Source organism: Schistocerca serialis, chromosome 3, assembly GCF_023864345.2.
Source record: "Schistocerca serialis cubense isolate TAMUIC-IGC-003099 chromosome 3, iqSchSeri2.2, whole genome shotgun sequence".
Classification (NCBI taxonomy): domain Eukaryota; kingdom Metazoa; phylum Arthropoda; class Insecta; order Orthoptera; family Acrididae; genus Schistocerca; species Schistocerca serialis.
The window spans coordinates 555,754,247-555,778,230 of NC_064640.1; positions in this window are offsets into that span (position 1 = coordinate 555,754,247).

A 23,984-nucleotide genomic window follows, 5' to 3' on the forward strand; every position below is an offset into this window, starting at 1 on the left:
CCCCATAGAAAATTTTTTAACCAGAACTCTTCGATTTCATGAACTAGAAAGGCATTGTTGGTGGGATTCATGTGCTAAGAAATAGACAATTTTGGCCATTATTTGTTTAATTCCAACAATCACTTAGAGTTATGAGCAGATGATTCAATATCCACCCAAGGTATGTTAGAAAAGGGGACAAAACTGTGAAATGCCCACAAATATATGCAATTTAGTCAAATGTTAAATTATCATGACAATTACAATCAAAGCATTAACTGTTATTACAATGCAGATTTTTGCACTTACACCAGTTTTTATCACAGAGATGACCAGTTTGTATCACAGAAAACACATGTAAATGAGTGTGAAGAAAAAAAATTTAAGGCATAGCTTCTTAGTACATATTAAACATCTTATATAGAATTAGAATTATGGACATCAGTATCTTGATAGAAAGAAATTCTGCTACTCAGAATAGCCACTCTTCCAAGAGTGCAACTTCTGCAGCAAAGTCATTCTTGTAGAGTTTGACATTCAATGCTGAAGACATTCCCCTTGAATCATTTTTTAATCAAGCTTCACTAGTGAAACTTTGCTCAGCCAAAAATTGGCACAATTGGTCAAAAATGATGGCAGTCTTTTGTACAAGATAAGATGAGTAAAGTGACATGTGAAGGTTTTCACACTTTTCATTTCTACATGGCTATTCATTGCACCATGGCTAAATGGAACTATTTTTCTGTTGATCAATCTAGGTCACTCATTTCACAACATCTTACTATCCATACTGCAGTACTTCTCAACACTGTTCACTGTGCCATAAGTTTCCATTCCCTAATAGTTAATTGCATTAACATTAGCTCAGAAGATTGTCATGGTCAGTTTAAGGGATGCCTAAAGAGGTGGACCATATGCAAGAAGCAATGCCTCATACAAACAGGCAAATTGTAATTACTCCATGCTCTGCCAAGGAACTTAATAATGTACTCTAATTAACTAACTCAAAAACAAAAATTCCCCTGGAGATGACAGTATCTTAAGTAAAGTACTAAATTCCTGTTCTTCACATATATCCAATTTATTCAGTCACATATACAATGCATCAATATCATGGGAGAAATTTCAGACACACTAAAATATTCTGACATCAGACCCCTTTACAAAGGAGGTAGTAAGATAATTACCAACCAGTCACACTACTTACCTTCTTCTCGTAGGTACTGGGGAAAAATTATGTAAGCAAGAACCACACCATGCCTCTCTCAGATAAGATGCTTAATGTGCCTCAACTGGGATTTGAAAAGCATCTCTCAGAACATACTACTTTTCAATTCACAAGTCAGATTATATAAAATTTAAGTGACAAAATATTGACAACTGCTGTTTTCTGTGATTTGTCAAAAGTATTTGTTTGGGCAATTCATGGTATTTCCCCAAAGAAGCTCAAATATGGTATCAGAGCTCTTTTTACAAAGAACTTGGCAGTATGAGCCCTTGTATGAGTATGATGTTGCATGTCCTCTGGCCTGAATGCATGTGTTGATTCATTTGGGAATGGTGTCATAAAGCCATTATATCCTCTCCTGAAGCAAGATGGCTCACAACTGTTGTAACTGATTCTTGATGTCCTGCATACTGTCACTGGGGTGAAATTAACATCTACACTGGCCTCACACTTGTTTTATTGGGGACAGATCTTGGAGTCTTGCTTGCCATAGGATTTTCTCAACATCATGCAGACAGTTTATAGGCACATGTGCCATGCATGGGTGAGCATTGTCCTGTTAAAAAATTTCACCACAATATTGTTACCTGAAAGGTAACACATGAGGATGCGGGTTGTCTGTGGCACACCACTGTGTTATCTGAGTTCCCTCAGTCATTACTAACCATGACCTGAGGCCATATCTGATGTCTTCCCACATCATGATGACAGCAGTAACACTGCTGTGCCTCTCCAAAACATTGGAACAATGCGACTTCTACCAAGGTTACTGTCATACTCACTGATGATGGTCATCTGGGGTAGTGCAGAACTGTGATTCACTGCTGAACACAATACAGTGCTGTTCATGAACACTCCATATTTCCCACTCATAGTGACACTCCAAATGGAGCCATTTATGTTGTGGTGTTAACGACCACCTAGGCATCAGTTTTTTTGTCTCTAGTCTGGCTACTGTCAATCTGCAACCAATGATGTGGAATGACACAGAATGTTTCAGAGAGTCCATTACTTGTTTTCATATGGCAGGCACAGATGTGAAGGGGTTACAATGTGCTTGATGCACAGTATGATGATTCTACCTTGTAGTGGTCAGACATGGTCAGCCAGAATGTTGACGACAAGTACGTCCGCCCTCAAGTTCCCATGCAATCCAACATCAGGCAGTGGTCATGCTTCAGTGCCCAACAAATAAGGATAACTGCACAATTCAACCATCCAGCAAAATGTAGACCCAAAATGATACTTCTTTCAAACCCTTTCAGGTGTCGATAAAGCTGTCTAACATCAGTATGTAGCAACTCCAGGTCATTCCCAGTCGTCAGTCAACATCAGATGCTGTTCATGGTGGTTATATATTCTACCAGGCCTAGTAATAACACTAAACATGACCAATACTAATTCACATTGGTGGCCATTCTACCTGTCAGAAAAAATTGCAACTCTAATCAGTGACACACTCACGAATGGTGTGTGACCCAACATGAAGGAATTATACAAATGGGATGGAAATCAGTAGTTGTATATATGTACAGACAAACTAATGATTACAGTCTCAGAAAAATTGGATGATTTATTCAAGAGAAAGAGCTTCACAAATCGAGCACGTCAATAATGCATTGGTCCACATCTGGCCCTTACGTAAACAGTTATTTGACTTGGTACTGATTGACAGACTGTTAGGTGTTCCCCTGAGTAATATCGTGCCAAATTGGTGTCCAGTTGGACTGTTAGATCATCAAAAACCCAAGCTGTGGGAGGACCCTGCCTGTAATACTCCAAATGTCCTCAACTGGGAGAGATCCAGTGATCATGCTGGTCAAGATATGGTTTGGCAAGCAATAGGACAAACAGTACAGACTCTCACCATGTGCAGGCGGGTATTATCTTGCTGAACTGTAAGCCCAGGATGGTTTGCCATGGAGATCAACAAAATGGGACAAAGAATTTTTTTGACGTACCACTGTGCTGTGGATGACAACCAAAGGGATCCTGCTATGAAAAGAAATGGCTCCCCAGATCAACACTCATGGATGTCAGGCCATATGGTGGGTGACAGTCAGGCTTGTATTCCACTGCTGTCTAGGATGTCTCCAGAAACACCATCTTTGATTTCATAAGGAATTGTTGTGCACAGCAACCATAGACTATAGTGAAGGAGAGACACACAGCAATCAGTCACAATCACAATAGTTTTTATTACTCTTGCATATCTAGATTTCAGTTATAAATACCCATATTCAGTGCTAAAAGACAAGGAAATTACAGAATTAATTTACATAGAACAATAAGTAAAGCACCATGTTATCCAACAGTAGCTATCCATTCTAGTCAACATAACTCAGATGGTATGCTGACCAGAATGGATAGCTGCTATTGGATAATATAATGTTCTAGATATGGAAGAATAGTAAAAACTGGAGATGCCCCAGACAGTGGTGGGATGGCAATCTCATTGTCACCCAGAATACGACCCAACAGTTGGGAGTGGTGGTGTGGAAAGCCATCTCTTTTCATAGCAGGACCACTTTGGTTGTCATCCGTAACACCGTTACAGCACAGCAGCATGTTGACAGTTGGGAGTGGTGGTGTGGAAAGCCATCTCTTTTCATAGCAGGACCACTTTGGTTGTCATCCGTAACACCGTTACAGCACAGCAGCATGTTGACAGTATTCTATGCCCATTTTGTTGCCCTTCGTTGCAAGTCATTCTGGGCTTACATTTCAGCAAGATAACACCTGCCTGCACATGGTAGGAGTTTCTGCTGCTTGTCTTCGTGCTTGTCAAATCCTACCTTGGCCAGCAAGTCACCGGACCTTAACTGTCTCCATAACTGAAAATGTTTCGAGAATTATAGGCAGAGCCCTCAAAACAGCTTGGGCTTTTGATGATCTAATGTGCCAGTTGGCACAATATAACTGAGGAGGATATCCAACAACTCTATAAATCAATGTCAAGCCAAATAATTGCTTGCATAAGGGCCAATAGTAGACCAGTGTGTTAATGACTGAATCAATTTGTGAAGCTCTACCTATTGAATAAGTCATCTAATTTTTCTTAAAATCTTTCTTGATGGCCTTTTCATCCAAATTCCTGCACAAAAACTGGTTCAAAATATTTTCATGAGAATTTTCCTTTTTTTTTTCTTTTTTTTTTGAGATCTGCAGGCTTCTGTTCCATGTATTCTACATCTACATTAGAAAACTACATTAGAAAATTATAGCGAAATGCAGGAAGATCTGCAGCGGATAGGCACTTGGTGCAGGGAGTGGCAACTGACCCTTAACATAGACAAATGTAATGTATTGCGAATACATAGAAAGAAGGATCCTTTATTGTATGATTATATGATAGCGGAACAAACACTGGTAGCAGTTACGTCTGTAAAATATCTGGGAGTATGCGTGCGGAATGATTTGAAGTGGAATGATCATATAAAATTAATTGTTGGTAAGGTGGGTACAAGGTTGAGATTCATTGGGAGAGTGCTTAGAAAATGTAGTCCATCAACAAAGGAAGTGGCTTACAAAACACTCGTTCGACCTATACTTGAGTATTGCTCATCAGTGTGGGATCCGTACCAGGTCGGGTTGACGGAGGAGATAGAGAAGATCCAAAGAAGAGCGGCGCGTTTCGTCACCGGGTTATTTGGTAACCGTGATAGTGTTATGGAGATGTTTAATAAACTCAAGTGGCAGACTCTGCAAGAGAGGCGCTCTGCATCGCGGTGTAGCTTGCTCGCCAGGTTTCGAGAGGGTGTGTTTCTGGATGAGGTATCGAATATATTGCTTCCCCCTACTTATACCTCCCAAGGAGATCACGAATGTAAAATTAGAGAGATTAGAGCGCGCACGGAGGCTTTCAGACAGTCATTCTTCCCGCGAACCATACGCGACTGGAACAGGAAAGGGAGGTAATGACAGTGGCACGTAAAGTGCCCTCCACCACACACCGTTGGGTGGCTTGCGGAGTATCAATGTAGATGTAGATGTAGACGTAGATATGAGTAAACATAGATGTAGATAAGGATGCTAATCAACAACCTTATAAACTATATATGATGGAGGCAGCAGATAACTGTGCCAGTTTGGAGATTGAACGGGTTATTGTAATAGTTAAGACATTGTGTTCATATTCGAGGGTATAAGATGGAATTCATATCTTTGTCTATTTAAATTTATTTAGGTTTGTTGTGGCCTTACTAAATCACTGTAGGGGAACAATTCACTACACAAGGACATAGCTGAGTCCCTTATCCATCTTTTCAAAAGTAAGTTGGTGCTTTGTCTCTGCAGACTTCATAGCTGATGGGACATTACACTGCCATCTCCTGCCCTTCTATTAGTTTGACAAGGGTAAATTTTACTAGTACATGCAGCAGCTCATGTGTGTCAATGGCTGCTAATGCACATGATTTTGTGTAGAAAGCAACCTACACGTACTACTAATAGAATTTATTCACAACAAGAGATATGTGGACAAGATACTATTTGGAAACAGTACTAGTTATCTTAGGTCCATGCCCAAAGAAAAGTCCAGTCCAAGCCATAGAGTTCCATCTATTACAAATAGAGTCCACCAGAATTACGCTTCAGACAAGGGCAATTACACTCATGGTGCACACTCCACTGGCCAAGGCAATTAAATTTGTGGCACACATACTGTTGGTTGCATCATCACACACAAGGAATGGAATCAGACCTGCCCTGTGCCAGCTTATATGCCGAAGTCTGTCACGATCCATTCTGAGGGCATGCTGGTGGATCAGCGCCATCTGAGTAGTGGCACCACAGTAGTTAATAGTAATGTTGCATCAGCTACTGATGGGAATATGTCTCCTTCCTCCAGCAGCAATCACTGGGGGAGAAGAATGTAAGGGGTGTGTGGTACAGAGGAATAACCACTGGGGAAGGTGGTGGATTGATGTATGTGGGTTTTGTTGCAAAACGCTGGGGTAGGACAGCATTCAATGGGAGTTGCATCAGACATCAGGGGACAGGAGGGTTTCCTGTGGGTGGAGGAACTGATAGCCACTGACCAGGATGGTGAAGGCAAAGTTGATGTTGGTGATGCCACAGAAATCTGTGGGCAGAGGCCATATGATACAACACGAACATGAGGTGTGTTGAGATCATCCCACAGAACCAGACTTGATGGCGTCCGACCTCAGCGCACTATGCTGGGGTGCCTACCTGGAATGGTGGAATGGAGAAACCTTAGCAATGTGTCAGTGGCAGATGCAAAGATGCAGATCCAAGAGGGTGTGATGATGGATGACCAGTAACCCACACCACCAGGTTGTGGCATTCAGTCAGAGTGACCTTGCAAGTTACTAGCAGACCACAATAAGCATTAGGGTTGGTGATGGATAGCGTTTCTGTATTGGTGGTGGCAGCAACAAAATCTTCTGCTTGTTCAAATCCAGTGGCAAAGAGGTTAAAATCCATCTGTCACTGGTGTTTCCCTGAAAAAATGCTGTTGCACATTGCATTTAAGTCCTTTTTGCTTCTTCATTAATCATAAAAATGTAAGTGTGAAAAGAGTCTATCCCAAAAACCTTGTCCTCTGTGGCATCTGCTACCACAAGAAAATTTACTGGAAGAGTGACCTTGTTGCAAATAAGGAAAACTGAAAGTATGTTGCTTTAGCAAGGATACAGAAGCACTGGTGTCCTGAAGTAATTTCACTTGGTGTTTGCCTATGAATGCATCTAAGTACATTTGCTGTGCTGTGTCCTGGGAAGTCTGGACTTCTGTAGTTTTATCATGTACTTGATATTCTTCCATATGTTGCGACATATCTGCATGAGAAGTACTAAAATATATCTCTTGCAGGTGTCCTTTTTTTCCCCACCTGTGGCATGCTGCATGAGTGGTAAAGGAAACATGTAATCAGTGTTGTAGAGGTGACAGACACGATGTCTTCTAGCATCATAAACAAAGCCAGGGCAGCTTGGGTAGTTTCATAGACTTGAGCTATTCATATAACTTCCATCAGAGGGGATCTAATTTCCTCAATGTGTGGTTCTTCATTTTCACATCAAGGGTAAGATGCACTATAACATCCATGATTAAGGAGTCCTTATAATTCTGCCTGAATGAAGAGTTAAAATTTCAATTATTATTTTATATCTCTAGCTTTGCAGCCCAGTCTGCAGATAATTAATTTAGATCTTTTTTCTGCTGCAAAGAATTTTAACCAGACTGCAATTATATGTGTCTTCATTGAAAACTGTTCTGGTAATAAAGAAAAGCACTGTAGGCAACTTAGGTTCCACCAGATTCCTTAATGACCCTACATTTTGTGTTAGATTATATAGTTTGGGGTTTTATGACAAGAACAAGGCCTTTTGTCTTACCACATAGGGAATTTGATTAGCCAAAAAATATAACTGCAGTAAGCAACAGTAAGCATCCCACTCTTCAAATTTTATGTCAAATGGTGGAAAGTCTTTACAGATGAACAGGTACTATAGGAGATGTTCCTACTACAGACACTACCACTTGCGATACCTGTAACATAGCCATCAAGAGCTCATGAAGGCTCGGTGGCTCAGTGGTAATGTGCCGTACTACAAATTCTAGGTCAGTCTTAGGATTTTTATCTGTCACTTATCACTTCTCTCACATTTGGCAATGTTTGTTGTTGTGAAAACTGCTGAGTTACACCATGGTTGAGAATCCACATTACACTGTAGGTCCTCCTACAGCAGGTAAACTGAGCGAGGTGGCACAGTGGTTAGACACTGGACACGCATTCAGGAGGACGATGGTTTAATCCCACGTCCGACCATCCTGATTTAGGTTTTCCGTGATTTCCCTAAATCGCTCCAGGCAAATGCTGGGATGGTTCCTTTCAAAGGGCATGGCCAACTTCCTTCCCCGTCCTTCCCTAATCCGATGAGACCGATGACCTCGCTGTCTGGTCTGCTTCCCCAAAACAACCCAACCCAACAGCAGGTAAGTCAGTTCAGGTCGGAGGAAGGCAACAGCATACCACCTCCAACACAACCCTGCTAAGTATAGCGTTATAGCATTGAAGCCAATCTTCAGACTGATGATAGCTTTACTTTAGTTCCAGCAAGGGATATGTGCAGAAGATACTAGTTGGAAAGTGTGCAAGCTGTCTTAAGTCCATTTCCCAAGCAAAATCCAGTCCAGGCCATATCACAAATAGAGTCAACCAGAATAACACTGCAGAGAAGAGAGCCAGACTGGCCCTGCACCAGATTATATGCCAAATCCTAGCATGATCCTGTTAGAGGGTGCACCACAACATTCAGTAGTAACGTTCCAACTACTGAGTTTCCATGGTAATATCAGATGGTGCCAATACATCCATAACAATTTGCTTTCAGTTGTTTTGTTGCAGAAATAAACTATTGATGTATGTACTTGTCATGTTAGGTCCAAACACTCCATAGATGTTACTGGACATCATTATTGTGTTGTTGTAAAATTAACTAAAGACGAATAGGCATATTTTGGTTTACATTGTATTGTTTCACTGGATGCCAGCAAGCAGACTGTTGTAACTTCCTGTCAGATTAAAATGACCCAAGTCATTCACGGGAAAAGCATCATGAATGCTGAGGCACAGACGGTGTTAAGAAAGGAAGATTGCATGCAACCGGTGGTGGCGTGTTTGTCGCTGTTAGGAGTAGTTTATCCTGTAGTGAAGTAGAAGTGGATAGTTCCTGTGAATTATTATGGGTGGAGGTTATACTCAACAACTGAGCTAGGTTAATAATTGGCTCCATTTACTGATCTCCCAACTCAGCAACATTAGTGGCAGAACAACTGAGAGAAAATCTGGAATACATGGGAATCAGTGATCATATGGCCGTTGCAGCATCCCTGAATATGGAAGTAAATAGGAATATAAAAAAAGGGAGGAAGGTTTATCTGTTTAGCAAGAGTAATAGAAGGCAGATTTCAGACTACCTAACAGATCAAAACAAAAATTTCTGTTCCGACACTGACAATGTTGAGTGTTTATGGGAAAAGTTCAAGTCAATCGTAAAATGCGTTTTAGACAGGTACGTGCCGAGTAAAACTGTGAGGGATGGAAAAAATGCACCGTAGTTCAACAACAAAGTTAGGAAACTACTGCAAAAGCAAAGAGAGCTTCACTGCAAGTTTAAACGCAGCCAAAACGTCTCAGACAAACAGAAGCTAAACAATGTCAAAGTTAGTGTGAGGAGGGCTATTCATGAAATGTTCAGTGAATTCGAAAGTAAAATTCTATGTTCCGACTTGACAGAAAATCCTAGGAAGTTCTGGTCTTACGTTAAATCAGTAAGTGGCTTGAAACAGCATATCCAGACACACCGGGATGATGATGGCATTGAAACAGAGGATGACACACGTAAAGCTGAAATACTAAACACCTTTTTCCAAAGCTGTTTCACAGAGGAAGACCGCACTGCAGTTCCTTCTCTAAATCCTCGCACAAACGAAAAAATGGCTGACATCGAAATAAGTGTCCAAGGAGTAGAAAAGCAACTGGAATCACTCAACGGAGGAAAGTCCACTGGACCTGATGGGATATCAATTCAATTCTACACAAAGTACACGAAAGAACTTGCCCCCCCTTCCAACAGCCATGTACCACAAGTCTCTAGAGGAATGGAAGGTTCCAAATGATTGGAAAAGAGCACAGATAGTCCCAGTCTTCAAGAAGGGTCATCGAGCAGATGCACAAAACTATAGACCTATATCTCTGACGTCGATCTGTTGTAGAATTTTAGAAAATGTTTTCTGCTCCTGTATCATGTCGTTTATGAAAACCCAGTATCTAATCTGTAGGAATCAACATAGATTCCAGAAACAGCGATCGTGTGAGACTCAACTTGCTTTATTTGTTCATGAGACCCAGAAAATATTAGATACAGGCTCCCAGGTAGATGCTATTTTCCTTGACTTCTGGAAGGCGTTCGATACAGTTCCACACTGTCCCCTGATAAACAAAATAAGAGCCTACGGAATATCAGACCAGCTGTGTGGCTGGATTGAAGAGTTTTTAGCAAACAGAATACAGCATGTTGTTCTCAATGGAGAGACGTCTACAGACGTTAAAGTTACCTCTGGCGTGCCACAGGGGAGTGTTATGGGACCATTGCTTTTCACAATATATGTAAATGACCTAGTAGATAGTGTTGGAAGTTCCAAGCGGCTGTTCGAGGATGACACTGTAGTATACAGAGAAGTTGCTGCATTAGAAAATTGTAGCGAAATGCAGGAAGATCTGCAGCAGATAGGCACTTGGTGCAGGGAGTGGCAACTGACCCTTAACATAGACAAATGTAACGTATTGCGAATACATAGAAAGAAGGATCCTTTATTGTATGATTATATGATAGTGGAACAAACACTGGTAGCAGTTACTTCTGTAAAATATCTGGGAATATGCATGCGGAACGATTTGAAGTGGAATGATCATATAAAATTAATTGTTGGTAAGGTGGGTACCAGGTTGAGATTCATTGGCAGAGTCCTTAGAACATGTAGTCCATCAACAAAGGAGGTGGCTTACAAAACACTCATTTGACCTATACTTGAGCATTGCTCATCAGTGTGGGATCCATACCAGGTCAGGTTGACGGAAGAGATAGAGAAGATCCAAAGAAGAGCGGCGCGTTTTGTCATAGGGTTATTTGGTAAGCGTGATAGGGCTACAAAGATGTTTAGCAAACTCCAGTGGCAGACTCTGCAAAAGAGGCACTCTGCATCGCAGTGTAGCGTGCTGTCCAGGTTTCGAGAGGGTGCGTTTCTGGATGGGGTATCGAATATATTGCTTCCCCCTACTTATACCTCCCGAGGAGATCACGAATGTAAAATTAGAGAGATTTGAGCACGCACGGAGGCTTTCCGGCAGTCGTTCTTCCCGCAAACTATACGCGACTGGAATAGGAAAGGGAGGTAATGACAGTGGCACGTAAAGTGGCCTCTGCCACACACCGTTGGGTGGCTTGTGGAGTATAAATGTAGATGTAGAATTGACTTAGTGCTGGTACCATAAGATAGACATAATTCTCTCTCTCTCTCTCTCTCTCTCTCTCACACACACACACACACACACACACACACACACACACACACACACACTGAGGACAGTGTACTGAACAACATAACAACATTTCATCAGTATTTAATTCATTTGAAGACTAATAATTATAGCTCTTAGGAGTAGTATGTTTTTAGATTGGTTACTAACTCCAAATACATGTGGCAGGATCAAGCTGTTAATGTTTATTTTCCCCAGGGCAGCAGGTCAGGTGTTCAGGTGTGGACATGTGGACACAAAATGTTTAGTCTATACTGACATGAATAGTCCATTTAGTTCTGCAGTGATCACCATGAAGGAAAAATCAGGTAGTAAATTATGTGATACATTTGTGGGAAGGCTATTAGATGCAAAGAAAAAACAACTAACACACTGAAGCGGTTACATATAAAGCTACCAATGATCACAATAACTGAACTTACACTCCTAACAACATTAAAATATTATTAAATCATAAACAGAAGAGAAAAATTCATTCATATGACTGGGACAATAAATACAGAACCCTAAGATGATTCACAATCAACTTGAGATACTTAAAAGTTATTGTTAGATATACATTAGACATAAAGAAGGAAGGAAGACTAGTATTTAACATTCTGTCGACAATGAGGTCTTTAGAGATAGAGTACAAGCTGGGGTTAAGGATGGATGAACAAAGAAATGCGCCATGCTCTTTCAGAGGAACAATCCTGGCATTTGTCTTATGTTATTCAGGGAAGTAAGAGGAACTAGAGATGAAATTGCTAACATTCGGTGGATTATGGAAAAAGCAAGAGAATTCCAGAGAGATGTGTACCTCTGCTTTATTGACTACGCCAAAGCCTTTGACTGCATCGATCACAACAAATTATGGAACGTACTGAAAAACATGGGTGTACCAGATCACCTCATTCATCTGATACGGAGTTTATACCTTGACCAAAAAGCCACGGTGAGAACTATGTATGGAACAACAAAATGGATAAAGATTCAGAAAGGGGTCTGGCAAGGCTGCATACTGTCACTGCACTTATTCAATCTGTATGCAGAACATGTTATGAGGAATGTGAGGCTAGACGAAGGACAAACAGAAATTAAAATAGCTGGAATAAATGTAAACAACCTCAGGTACACGGATGATACGATCCTGTTGGCAGAAAGTGAAGAAGAATTGAGAACACTCTTGCTGAAGGTGAAAAGGCCGGTCTTAGGCTGAATGTGAAGAAAACTAAAATTATGGCAACTACACCTACCAATTCATGGGATATAGCAGGAGAAATCATCGAGGTAGTGACCACATTCAGTTATCTCGGTTCCCGGATCTCTGCTGATGGCAACTGCAGCCATGAAATCTGGAGATGCCTGTTGCTCGGTAGACAGGCGATGTCAAACCTTGACAAGGTTATAAGGTCAAGAGATATAACACTAGCAACAAAGATCTGTATTGTGAGGGCTACGGTCTTTCCAGTTGTGATGTATGGATGTGAGACCTGGACCATTAGAAAGGCTGAATGGCGAAGAATTGACTCCTTCAAATTGTGGTGTTGGAGGAAACTTCTTAGAGTTCTATGGACTGCAAAGAGAACCAACAGATCAATATTGGAGCAAATAAAACCAGATTTCTCCTTGGACCATGGATTCAGTGGATGCTAGTTAGATCGCACCATCCAAAGGGTTATTCTGTCAGTTTTCCAACAGAGAAAACAAACAGAATCTTCCTAAAGACAGAGAATATTGCTGCACCAGCAGAGCTGCTGCTTGACCTCATGCTTCATGCCTGCCTGCATAGGTCAGAACAATTTGACTTGGACAAAATACAGGGTGTTTGAATAAGAACTCCCTAGCTGTAAGTGTAAATTTAATGGGGAAATTAATGAAAAATTACATCAATGAGTACATATCATAAAAGAGAATTCCTTAAAGTTTTGTTAGCGTTACTAGACTTCAACGTGGGATCCATCTGTTGCTCTGCACATGTTGAGATGATAGTCCACTTCTCGTCACATATTCACCAACATTTCAGGCATAACTGTCTCAACCACAGTGACAATTCTTTCCTGTAAATGCTTGCTGTCTCTGATCTTTTCACTGTGCACAACATTTTTTATGTGGCACCAAAAGAGCTCTGGTTGAAGTGGTGCGAGAAGCACGTATTTTATTTTTTATTGTCTGGCACACCGCCATATTTTATGTTATAGAAGAATACTGCGAGTTGCAACCACACTAGGCACTCGATTCTGTAAAGAATTTATATTTATAAAAGTAAGTAGGATTATGAACTGTAGGCTTATTCATTGAATATATCTGATTTAACTAACTGTGTAACTTTTTTATGTTTAGTAGACAATCACCTCTGTACGACGTATTGGCATGGCTGGCAAATTATTGTAATATTGAGATTTAGATTATGAGTCCGCACCTACCGCAGCAGTCTTTGGAAACGATTTAATTACGAAGTCCGATTATTCAGTTTTATTTCACGGTCAACTACGAGTAACATTGCCTTTACGAAAAAGCCATTGTCAAGCGTCTGATACCGAATAATTAAATGTTCACGTTCCAGATAAGCAAACACAATTGCAATCACAATCATCATCATACAGATAGAATAATCAACATATTTAAAATAACAATATATTTTTAATTAATTTATTTTATTTATGTTTAGTAGACAATCACCTCTGTACGACGTATTGGCATGGCTGGCAAATTATTGTAATATTGAGATTTAGATTATGAGTCCGCACCTACCGCAGCAGTCTTTGGAAACGATTTAATTACGAAGTCCGATTATTCAGTTTTATTTCACGGTCAACTACGAGTAACATTGCCTTTACGAAAAAGCCATTGTCAAGCGTCTGATAACGAATAATCAAACGTCCACGTTCCAGATAAGCGAACACAATTGCAATCACAATCACCATCATACAGATAGAATAATCAATATCTAATTAACAATATATTTTTATTAATTTTTTTTTATTTATTTTATTTATTTTATTCCACCTGGTGATTTTGCTTTTAAAACACTACAGGTTTCCTTAAAAGACTTTAGCCAATGATGGATAGCTGTGAGTGGTTCACCACCATACTGACTCAGTTTTCACAAGCCAAATAACACACTGCACTTTCTGTTGCGGATTACACATTGTTGCTGAGTTGCTGTGCACTGCACGCATGCCTGGACTGAACCGAGAGAACAGAGGAAAAAAACAACACTGGTGCCGTTTTAAGGTCAAGCAGATCTGCCAGGTGCAGGGGAGCCAAACTTGGAGAGTTGATGAATCAAACACCACAAACTAGAATAGTGTATGTCACTTTGTACAGATTCTAGGACACATTAACACTAGGAAGTTCTTCTCCAAACACATTGTACATTGAGATCATATAAGAGCACATGGACTAACATATTTTGGTTACACACAGATAGGCAATAAATGCTTTGTGCGTGTAAAGTGCACAGACAGAAAATGAATATATGACAACATAATACAAAAGCAGTACTACAGTTAGTGTGGAAATCCAAAAATAACACAAGACCTGTAGGTAGACATCATGCGCTTACAAGAACCTTATAATAGAAATTGGCAACTAATATGTCTGCCAACACATGGTATCATAATAACAGGCAACAATGACTGTAAGGCTGCTATAATAATTTTAAATAGAAATTATAATGTAATCAAGATAACACCATTATGCAATCAACATTTAGTTACTGTAGAGATAACCAATGGGTGATTGCAACCATATATGCCCAATACAGCCATCAGATACAACCTTATGCAGTCCCCATTAGAGACCTATCAATATATGCCACAGGCAAAAAACTAGTGATAAGTGCTGACATTAATTGGAGAGCCACCCTCTGGAGCTCAGACAGAACATATGATAGAGGACATATATTCAGCAATCTAATACAAGATACACAATTACATGTAACAAACACAGTGTGACCTATATCCCCATATGCAGAGTTTGTTGGTACAAGCAGTAATATCAACTTTATGCAAGCAAACATGCAGCAGTGGTGTACATAACAACCTGGACTGTACATGAAAATATAACCAGTAGCAACCTTAATGTTATAACATATGCTACACACTAACACACACTCAGAACACATCTACCAAAGCACACTCAAGACACTGATTGTTCCAAAAAGCAGAATGGAACCAATTAAGAGAAATTATACAACAACACAACCTAAAAAACATCAATTGAGGGATCAAATACAGAGCATACAAACCACCACAGGTAACATAACATGCACAAAACACATGAATACCAATGGCAAAAGCACAAAACACTCACCAATACCATTGGCCAATGAACTCACAAGTCTCAAACAAGATGCCAGAAGCAGATGCAAATTATATCAGAGGGTGATACTAAATAGAGACAGGTACATAAGACTTGAGGCATATAGGCATGCACATGATTTATACAGACAGACCCTATACAACACATGTAAACAACACTGGGAATGATTTGTAACATCACAAACAAAGCAAAATATATGTGGGAATCATATTGACAGAGCAGACTGAAACCTCATCAGTTTTGGGAATGCTAAGTCAGGATGATGGCAGGATGATGCGGAGATGGAGGAATACAATGGAATTTCTGGTGTATAAAGTACTCCCTAATGATGTCATCGATACAAACATACAATATCAATACAACACTAAGGAAGATCCACACATACCATACAACTCTGCCACTGTCAACTGTTCTTTTTTACAAGAAGAGATTGCACTAGCAACCTCAGAGTTCAAAAACAAAAAGATACCTGGACCAGATGGTATTCAATCAGAAACACTGGAAAAACTAGCATCGCAGATCGTCCCGTTCCTAACAACAGACCTACAGTCCTATGTACCTAGTAAACACCCTAGCAAAGATTCATGAGAATCTGCTGTGTAACCTTTTGCAAACCCACGGAGATCTCTGGGGCATGAGCCAACACCACTTCTGCTTCAGAACTGACAAATCCCTAAATGATGCTGTCAACCACACCCTGCAAATATTAATAATACAACACAGAAATAAGGATTGACATTGCTGTGGCATTCAGTAACTTCTGGTGGCCCTCACTATTTCAAAGGTTAAGATAGTTGGAAGTATCGCAATCACTGTACAACAGTTCCCTAGACTACTGTAACAACCGAGGAGTTGAATGACAGATAGATAGTTGGAAAGTAATTAAAAGAATTACCAAAGAAAAGTACCATACCATGGCTTGGATCAATTTGTTTCATTCTCAACTGCTCCCTTATGTCAGGGAAGAAGTCATATTGTCTACAACCCTTATCACTTACGTCCTGCTCACCTTGCCATGTAAGCAAATGCCAACTTCCAAGGTGTTTTGTCATCTGTATCAGGACATCAGTTATCGTGTGTACCTTATCTAGCCTCCCCATCTTTAACCACTACCTTGCAGCTCTGTATTTGATCATGATATCTACCAGGCATATTCTGAGCACAACAAACAGTGCATCCACTGAAGTGGTGCCAAAGGCTCTTGATAGCCTAAGTAGGACACTTATCTTTCCCAAAACATAGCCATAAGACTTGCATGCTGGTTGAACCTACTGGTAACAAATCTAGCAGCTCACCTCTGAACTGCCTCGATCTCTTCTCTCTATCCAACCTGATGCGGATTGCACTCACTCAAGCAGTACTCAAGAATAGTCTAGACTAGCATCCTATTTGTGGTCTCCTTTACAGATGAACCACATTTTCCTAAAATTCTCCCAATAAACTGAAGCCTTCCCCACCACAATCTTCACATGCTTGTTTCAGTCCATATCGTTTCACAACATTATGCCCAGATATTTAAATGACATGACTGTGTCAAGCAGGACACTACTAAGGCTGCATTTGAATATTATGGGTTTGTTTTTTTTCTGCTCATCCACATTAACTTACATTTTTATACATTTAGAGCTAGCTACCATTCATCACATCAACTAGAAATTTTGTCTAGGTCATTTTGTATCATCCTACAGTCACTGATATTTGACACCTTCTTGTACACCACAGCATCATCAGCAAACAACTGCAGACTGCTGCTCATCCTGTCCACCAGATCATTTATGTATATATGTGGAAAAAATCATTGGTCCTATCATACTTCCCTGGGGCACTCCTGATGTTACCCATGTCTATGATGAACACTTGCTATGACAACAACATACTGGGTTCTATTACTTAAGAAGTCTTCAAGCCAGTCACATAACTGGGAGATTATTCTGTCTGCTCATTTCAGGGGGTACTATGTCAAGCGCTTTTCAGAAATTTAGAGATATGGAATCTGGCTGTTGCCCTTCATCCATAGGTCACAGTATACCATGTGAGAAAAGAGCAAGCAGGGTTTTGCATGAGCAATGCATTCAAAAACCATGCTGATTTGTGGACACAAGCTTTTCAGTCTCTAATTAATTTATTATATTCAAACTCAGAACACGCTCTAGAATTCTGCAGTAAACTGATGTTAAGGATATTGGTCTGTAATTTTGCAGGTCCATTCCTTTACACTTTGTATGTACAGAAGTCACCTGCACTTTTTCCCAGTCACTTGGCGCTTTGCACTGGTTGAGTGATGTGCCATAAATGCAAACTAAGTAAGGGGCTAATGACATAGAGTACTCTTTGTAAAACCAACTTGGGGTTCCATCCAGATGTAGCGAATAATTTATTTTCAACTTTTCCGTTGTTTCTCTATGTCATGGATGCTTATTACTATGTTGTCCATATGGAACTCTGTGTGATGGTCAAATAATGGGACTTTTGTACTGTTCTCCTTCATGAACAATTTCTTAAACGTGGTATTTAAAACCTTGGCCTTCATTTTGCTATCTTCTACTGCCAAACCAGACTGGTCAACGAGTGGTTGGATGGAAGTCTTAGACCCACTCGTGAATTTTACATATGGCAAGAATTTTTTTTAGGTTCTCCACCAGATCTTTAGCCAAGGTATGATGGTGGCAGCTGTTGTATGCTTTGTGCATAGACCTTTTCACAGATGCATGAACTAATCTTTGCCTGTTGTGATTTGCATGTCCTCTTTTGAACGGAGCCTTGCTTCCTCAGCATTTTCCATATTTTGTTATTAAACCACGGTGGGTCTTTTCCATCCTTAATCCACTTACTAGGCACATACTTGTCCAGAGTATGCTTTACAATCTATTTAAACTTTGACCATAATTCCTCTATGACCATCATTCTGGAACTAAATGATTGCAGCTCATTGTATAAGTGAGATTTATTAACTTTTGAAGCCATTGTTGCTATGATAACATCATGATCACTAATCCCCACCTTTATACTGATGCCGCCGCTAAGGTCTGGCATATTTCTAGTTACAAGGATCAAGATATTTCCATTGCATGTGGGCTGCCAAACTAGCTGCCCAAGACATTTTTCAGAAAACGTGTTTAAAAGTACTTCACAAGACTGTCTGTCTGTATGCCCTGCAATATCAGTCAAATAATAGTAAAGCATAGTGAATACTAGAGTGAATATAGTGTGAGCTGCTGGCAATTTAGCCAAGATAGTACCCAATATTATACAAGGATGAATACCTAATGTTGAGCATAGAATTAACAGTAAAGTTTCCCTACTACTAACTGTAAACTATTTTGTTGTGACTGGCAGTCAACAGCTTGAAGAAACCATTTCAGGGTATGCCATTCAAAATCAGTGAAGGTTCTAACAAATCGTTCCTCTGTTCTATCACCTTTCTATATTTTTCTTAAAACAAAAGAATTCTATTTACATTTCACTGGCAAATTATTTGTTACAAGTATTTATTCTGTGTCAAATGTTGCACATAAAAACAAAACAAAAAAGTTTAGAAAAGACAACAAATGAAAACTGTAATATGTACTACCTGTTTTAAAATATCAGGTAACAGGTCTTTAAATATGCAATAAATAAAAAATACAACAATATCTGAAAATAATGAACAGATGTAATTTAGTAAACAAATAATAAATATACAGTCACCACAAATCACTGTGATAGCAAGTGTCGCAGCACACTCAATACAAACAAAATATATGTGTGACATACACAAAAATAACAATATATAATTTTTGCAAGCACATGGATCTGACATTGGAATCAATATTTATTTATTTATTTGTCCATATAAATCTCTTTTTAAGTACATATATTGTACACAGGATATTGGGCAGAAAACATTTTTTGGCTATTGGATTTTCAAATATCAAAATTGGATCTATACAGTTAATAATTACAAATTTTTGAAATACTGCATATTTATAACTTATTTCTACAATTAAAGATACAAATTACATTTTTTCTTGCATAAGATACTGTGAGACTGAATAGTAGCAGTTTTTCAGAAGGTAGGATGTCACAGACTTTTTAAAGCTTTGTAGTTCAGTAAGAGATTTTATATGTCTTGGTAATCTGTTGTAAAGTTTTGTTCCTGCATGATATACACCTTTTTGGCATAATGTGGTGTTACAATGATTGACATGTATGTCACTGTCTGACCTGGTACTGTAATTATGGACACTTTTGTTTTGAGGAAAAAGGTTTTCTTTTCTCAGTATGCTTTTTTTGACATGCGTGACTATTTCCAGTATATAAATGCAGGGAAGGGGTAGGATCTTTAGATCTTTAAAGAAAGGTTTGCATGATTTTCTGCTGCTCACTTGTTTCATTATTCTTATAATTGCCTTTTGTTTCCTGAAAACTGTTATGGCCTGATGTACATTTCCCCAGAAAATGATACCGTACTTCAGTATTGAATGTACACGAGCAAAGTATACAGCCCTAACTGTTTCTGCACTAGTACTGTTGCAGAGAATTCTTACCACATAGCTCATTTTTGCTAGTTTTGAATTTAGGGCTGTGATATGAGTGTTCCATTTAAGATTTTCCTGGATATGAATCCCAAGAAATTTAGTTTCATTGACAGCACTAATGTTTTGGTTATCTATACATATTACAGGTTGTGCCAGATTTTTATTTTGATCAGTGTGGAAATTCATTAGTACAGTTTTTTGGGGATTAACTATTAGCCTGTTTCTGATAAACCATTCAGACACTCCTTTTGTAATATCTTTTGCAGAAGCAGTAAGATTTTCTTCATTATTCCCTTCAATCAATAGACTGGTGTCATCTGCAAACAGTACTGGTTCAGAATCCCTAAAGTGTGATGGGAAATCATTAATGTAGACCAAAAAAAGAAAGGGACCTAAAATGGAGCCCTGTGGAACACCATGAGTTAGTCCACACGGTTCTGAAATGTGTACCTGGAGTTCATTTCCTTCGGTGTACTTAATTTCAGTTACCTGAGAACGATATTCCAAATATGATTTGATCCACTGATTTGGCACACCTCTTACACCATACCATTCGAGCTTCCTCAGGAGTATAGAATTATCAATCACATCAAAAGCTTTTGTTAGGTCCAAGAATAAACCTGAGATATTTCTGTGGTTGTCCACTGCATTTACAACATGGTTTATCAGATTGAAAGTGGCAGTTTCAATTGATCTCTGTGGTCTGAAACCATGTTGACATCCAGAAAAAATATTATTCTTGTCGAAGAATGTAATTAGTTTTGAAAGGAACACTTTTTCAATAATTTTCGAAAACCCTGACAATAGAGACACAGGCCTATAGTTACCCATACATTGATGATCACCTTTTTTATATAGGGGTATTACTTTTGCCATTTTCAGTTGCTGAGGGAAGACACCACATGATAAGGATGAATTGCATATGTCCAATAAAGGTGAAAGTATTTGTCTTGCTGTTATTTTTATAATATAATCTGGAATATCATCAATATCAGTTGAGTACTTACTCTTCAGTGAATTAATGGTATTTAGGAGCTCTGTTGGGCTTCCTGGACTGAGGAACATGGATATATTATTTATTTCAATAGATGAAAGTTCTTTCCATGTTGTATTAGGTGGATTTCCAAATTTTTCCTTCACTAATTTCCCAGCAACAGTTGCATAGTAAGAACTGAAACTATTTGCAACTTCCCTAGGGTCAGTTACATTCTTGCCATCATGTGATATCACAATATTTTTGTGAGTTGTCTTCTTCCCAGTAAGATCCTGCACAGCTTTCCACATGGACTTAGTCTTATTGGATGACTTCATAATATATTTGTCATTTTCCTTAATTTTTGCCTCCTTTATGATGCGTTTCGAAACTAGCTTGTATTTTTTGAAATAATTAATAAATTCTGGACTGCTGTTAGTTTTTGACTGCAGAAAAAGTTCCCGCTTCCTTTTACAAGATACTCTGATGCCTGATGTAATCCAGTTTCTGAATCTATCTGTGCTCTTGGAAATAACTTTCCTTTCTGGAAAAGCTATGTCAAAGTTATGCTTGAAAATGTTCAAAAAATGTTCCATCTTTTCGTTAGTATTAGAGGTATCATATACTTCTCTCCAAGATTGTTCACTGATTAGGTACTGGAAGCATTCAATATTTTTCCCACTATAAATCCTTTTATGGATAACATTTTCTATACTGGTCGAAATGTGATTTACAGGTATGGTCAGTAATTGTGAAAGGTGGTCGCCATAGCCGGTATCAAAGTTTTCTGATGTACACTTGTCGATGTTTACACATACCTGATCAAGGAGAGTGACACTAGTTTTAGTTACATGTGTTGGAGAGCTAACAGTAAGACAAAGATTGTAAGCTTTTATAATATTTAAAAACGTTTCCCTGTGAGGGCTATGGCTCAGAAAGTCAATATTAAAATCACCACATAGTACCACTGCCTTCCCAGTTGTCTTAAGTTTGCCTAAAGCAAGGTCCAATTTTTTGAAAAAAACACTTATGTTGCTAACAGGAGATCTATACACACATAAAATAATAGTGTTTTCAGACATTAACTCTACAGCTGAGATTTCAAAGTCTCTTTCACAACCAAGTTTGCAAACAGATGTTATACTCTTATAATCTACATTTTCTTTTACATATATACAAGTTCCCCCATGTTTTGATTCCATTCTACAAAAGCAGTTTGCAAGGTTAAAATGTAATATTTTTAAGTACTGAAAATACTCATTTTGTAACCAATGCTCACAAAAACATAACACTGAAACATCTTTCCATTCACTATTGAGGAGGATATTTATTTCATCAACTTTGTTTGTTAATGACTGTACATTCTGGTGTACAATCTTCAGTCTATATTTGCAATTTAATTCTGCATCACATTTATTTGTGATACAGTCTACTTCCCTAAGAAATGCCTTTCACCCTTTTTATAAGACATTGCATCTTTATTTATGACCCATTTGTCCAAAGTACTTTGGACTGCTTCTACACTCCTGGAAATGGAAAAAAGAACACATTGACACCGGTGTGTCAGACCCACCATACTTGCTCCGGACACTGCGAGAGGGCTGTACAAGCAATGATCACACACACGGCACAGCGGACACACCAGGAACCGCGGTGTTGGCCGTCGAATGGCGCTAGCTGCGCAGCATTTGTGCACTGCCGCCGTCAGTGTCAGCCAGTTTGCCGTGGCATACGGAGCTCCATCGCAGTCTTTAACACTGGTAGCATGCCACGACAGCGTGGACGTGAACCGTATGTGCAGTTGACGGACTTTGAGCGAGGGCGTATAGTGGGCATGCAGGAGGCCGGGTGGACGTACCGCCGAATTGCTCAACACATGGGGCGTGAGGTCTCCACAGTACATCGATGTTGTCGCCAGTGGTCGGCGGAAGGTGCACGTGCCCGTCGACCTGGGACCGGACCGCAGCGACGCACGGATGCACGCCAAGAGCGTAGGATCCTACGCAGTGCCGTAGGGACCACACCGCCACTTCCCAGCAAATTAGGACACTGTTGCTCCTGGGGTATCGGCGAGGACCATTCGCAACCGTCTCCATGAAGCTGGGCTACGGTCCCGCACACCGTTAGGCCGTCTTCCGCTCACGCCCCAACATCGTGTAGCCTGCCTCCAGTGGTGTCGCGACAGGCGTGAATGGAGGGACGAATGGAGACGTGTCGTCTTCAGCGATGAGAGTCGCTTCTGCCTTGGTGCCAATGATGATCGTATGCGTGTTTGGCGCCGTGCAGGTGAGCGCCACAATCAGGACTGCATACGACCGAGGCACACAGGGCCAACACCCGGCATCATCGTGTGGGGAGCGATCTCCTACACTGGCCGTACACCACTGGTGATCGTCGAGGGGACACTGAATAGTGCACGGTACATCCAAACCGTCATCGAACCCATCGTTCTACCATTCCTACACCGGCAAGGGAACTTGCTGTTCCAACAGGACAATGCACGTTCGCATGTATCCCGTGCCACCCAACGTGCTCTAGAAGGTGTAGGTCAACTACCCTGGCCAGCAAGATCTCCGGATCTGTCCCCCATTGAGCGTGTTTGGGACTGGATGAAGCATCGTCTCACGCGGTCTGCACGTCCAGCACGAACGCTGGTCCAACTGAGGCGCCAGGTGGAAATGGCATGGCAAGCCGTTCCACAGGACTACATCCAGCATCTCTACGATCGTCTCCATGGGAGAATAGCAGCCTGCATTGCTGCGAAAGGTGGATATACACTGTACTAGTGCCGACATTGTGCATGCTCTGTTGCCTGTGTCTATGTGCCTGTGGTTCTGTCAGTGTGATCATGTGATGTATCTGACCCCAGGAATGTGTCAATAAAGTTTCCCCTTCCTGGGACAATGAATTCACGGT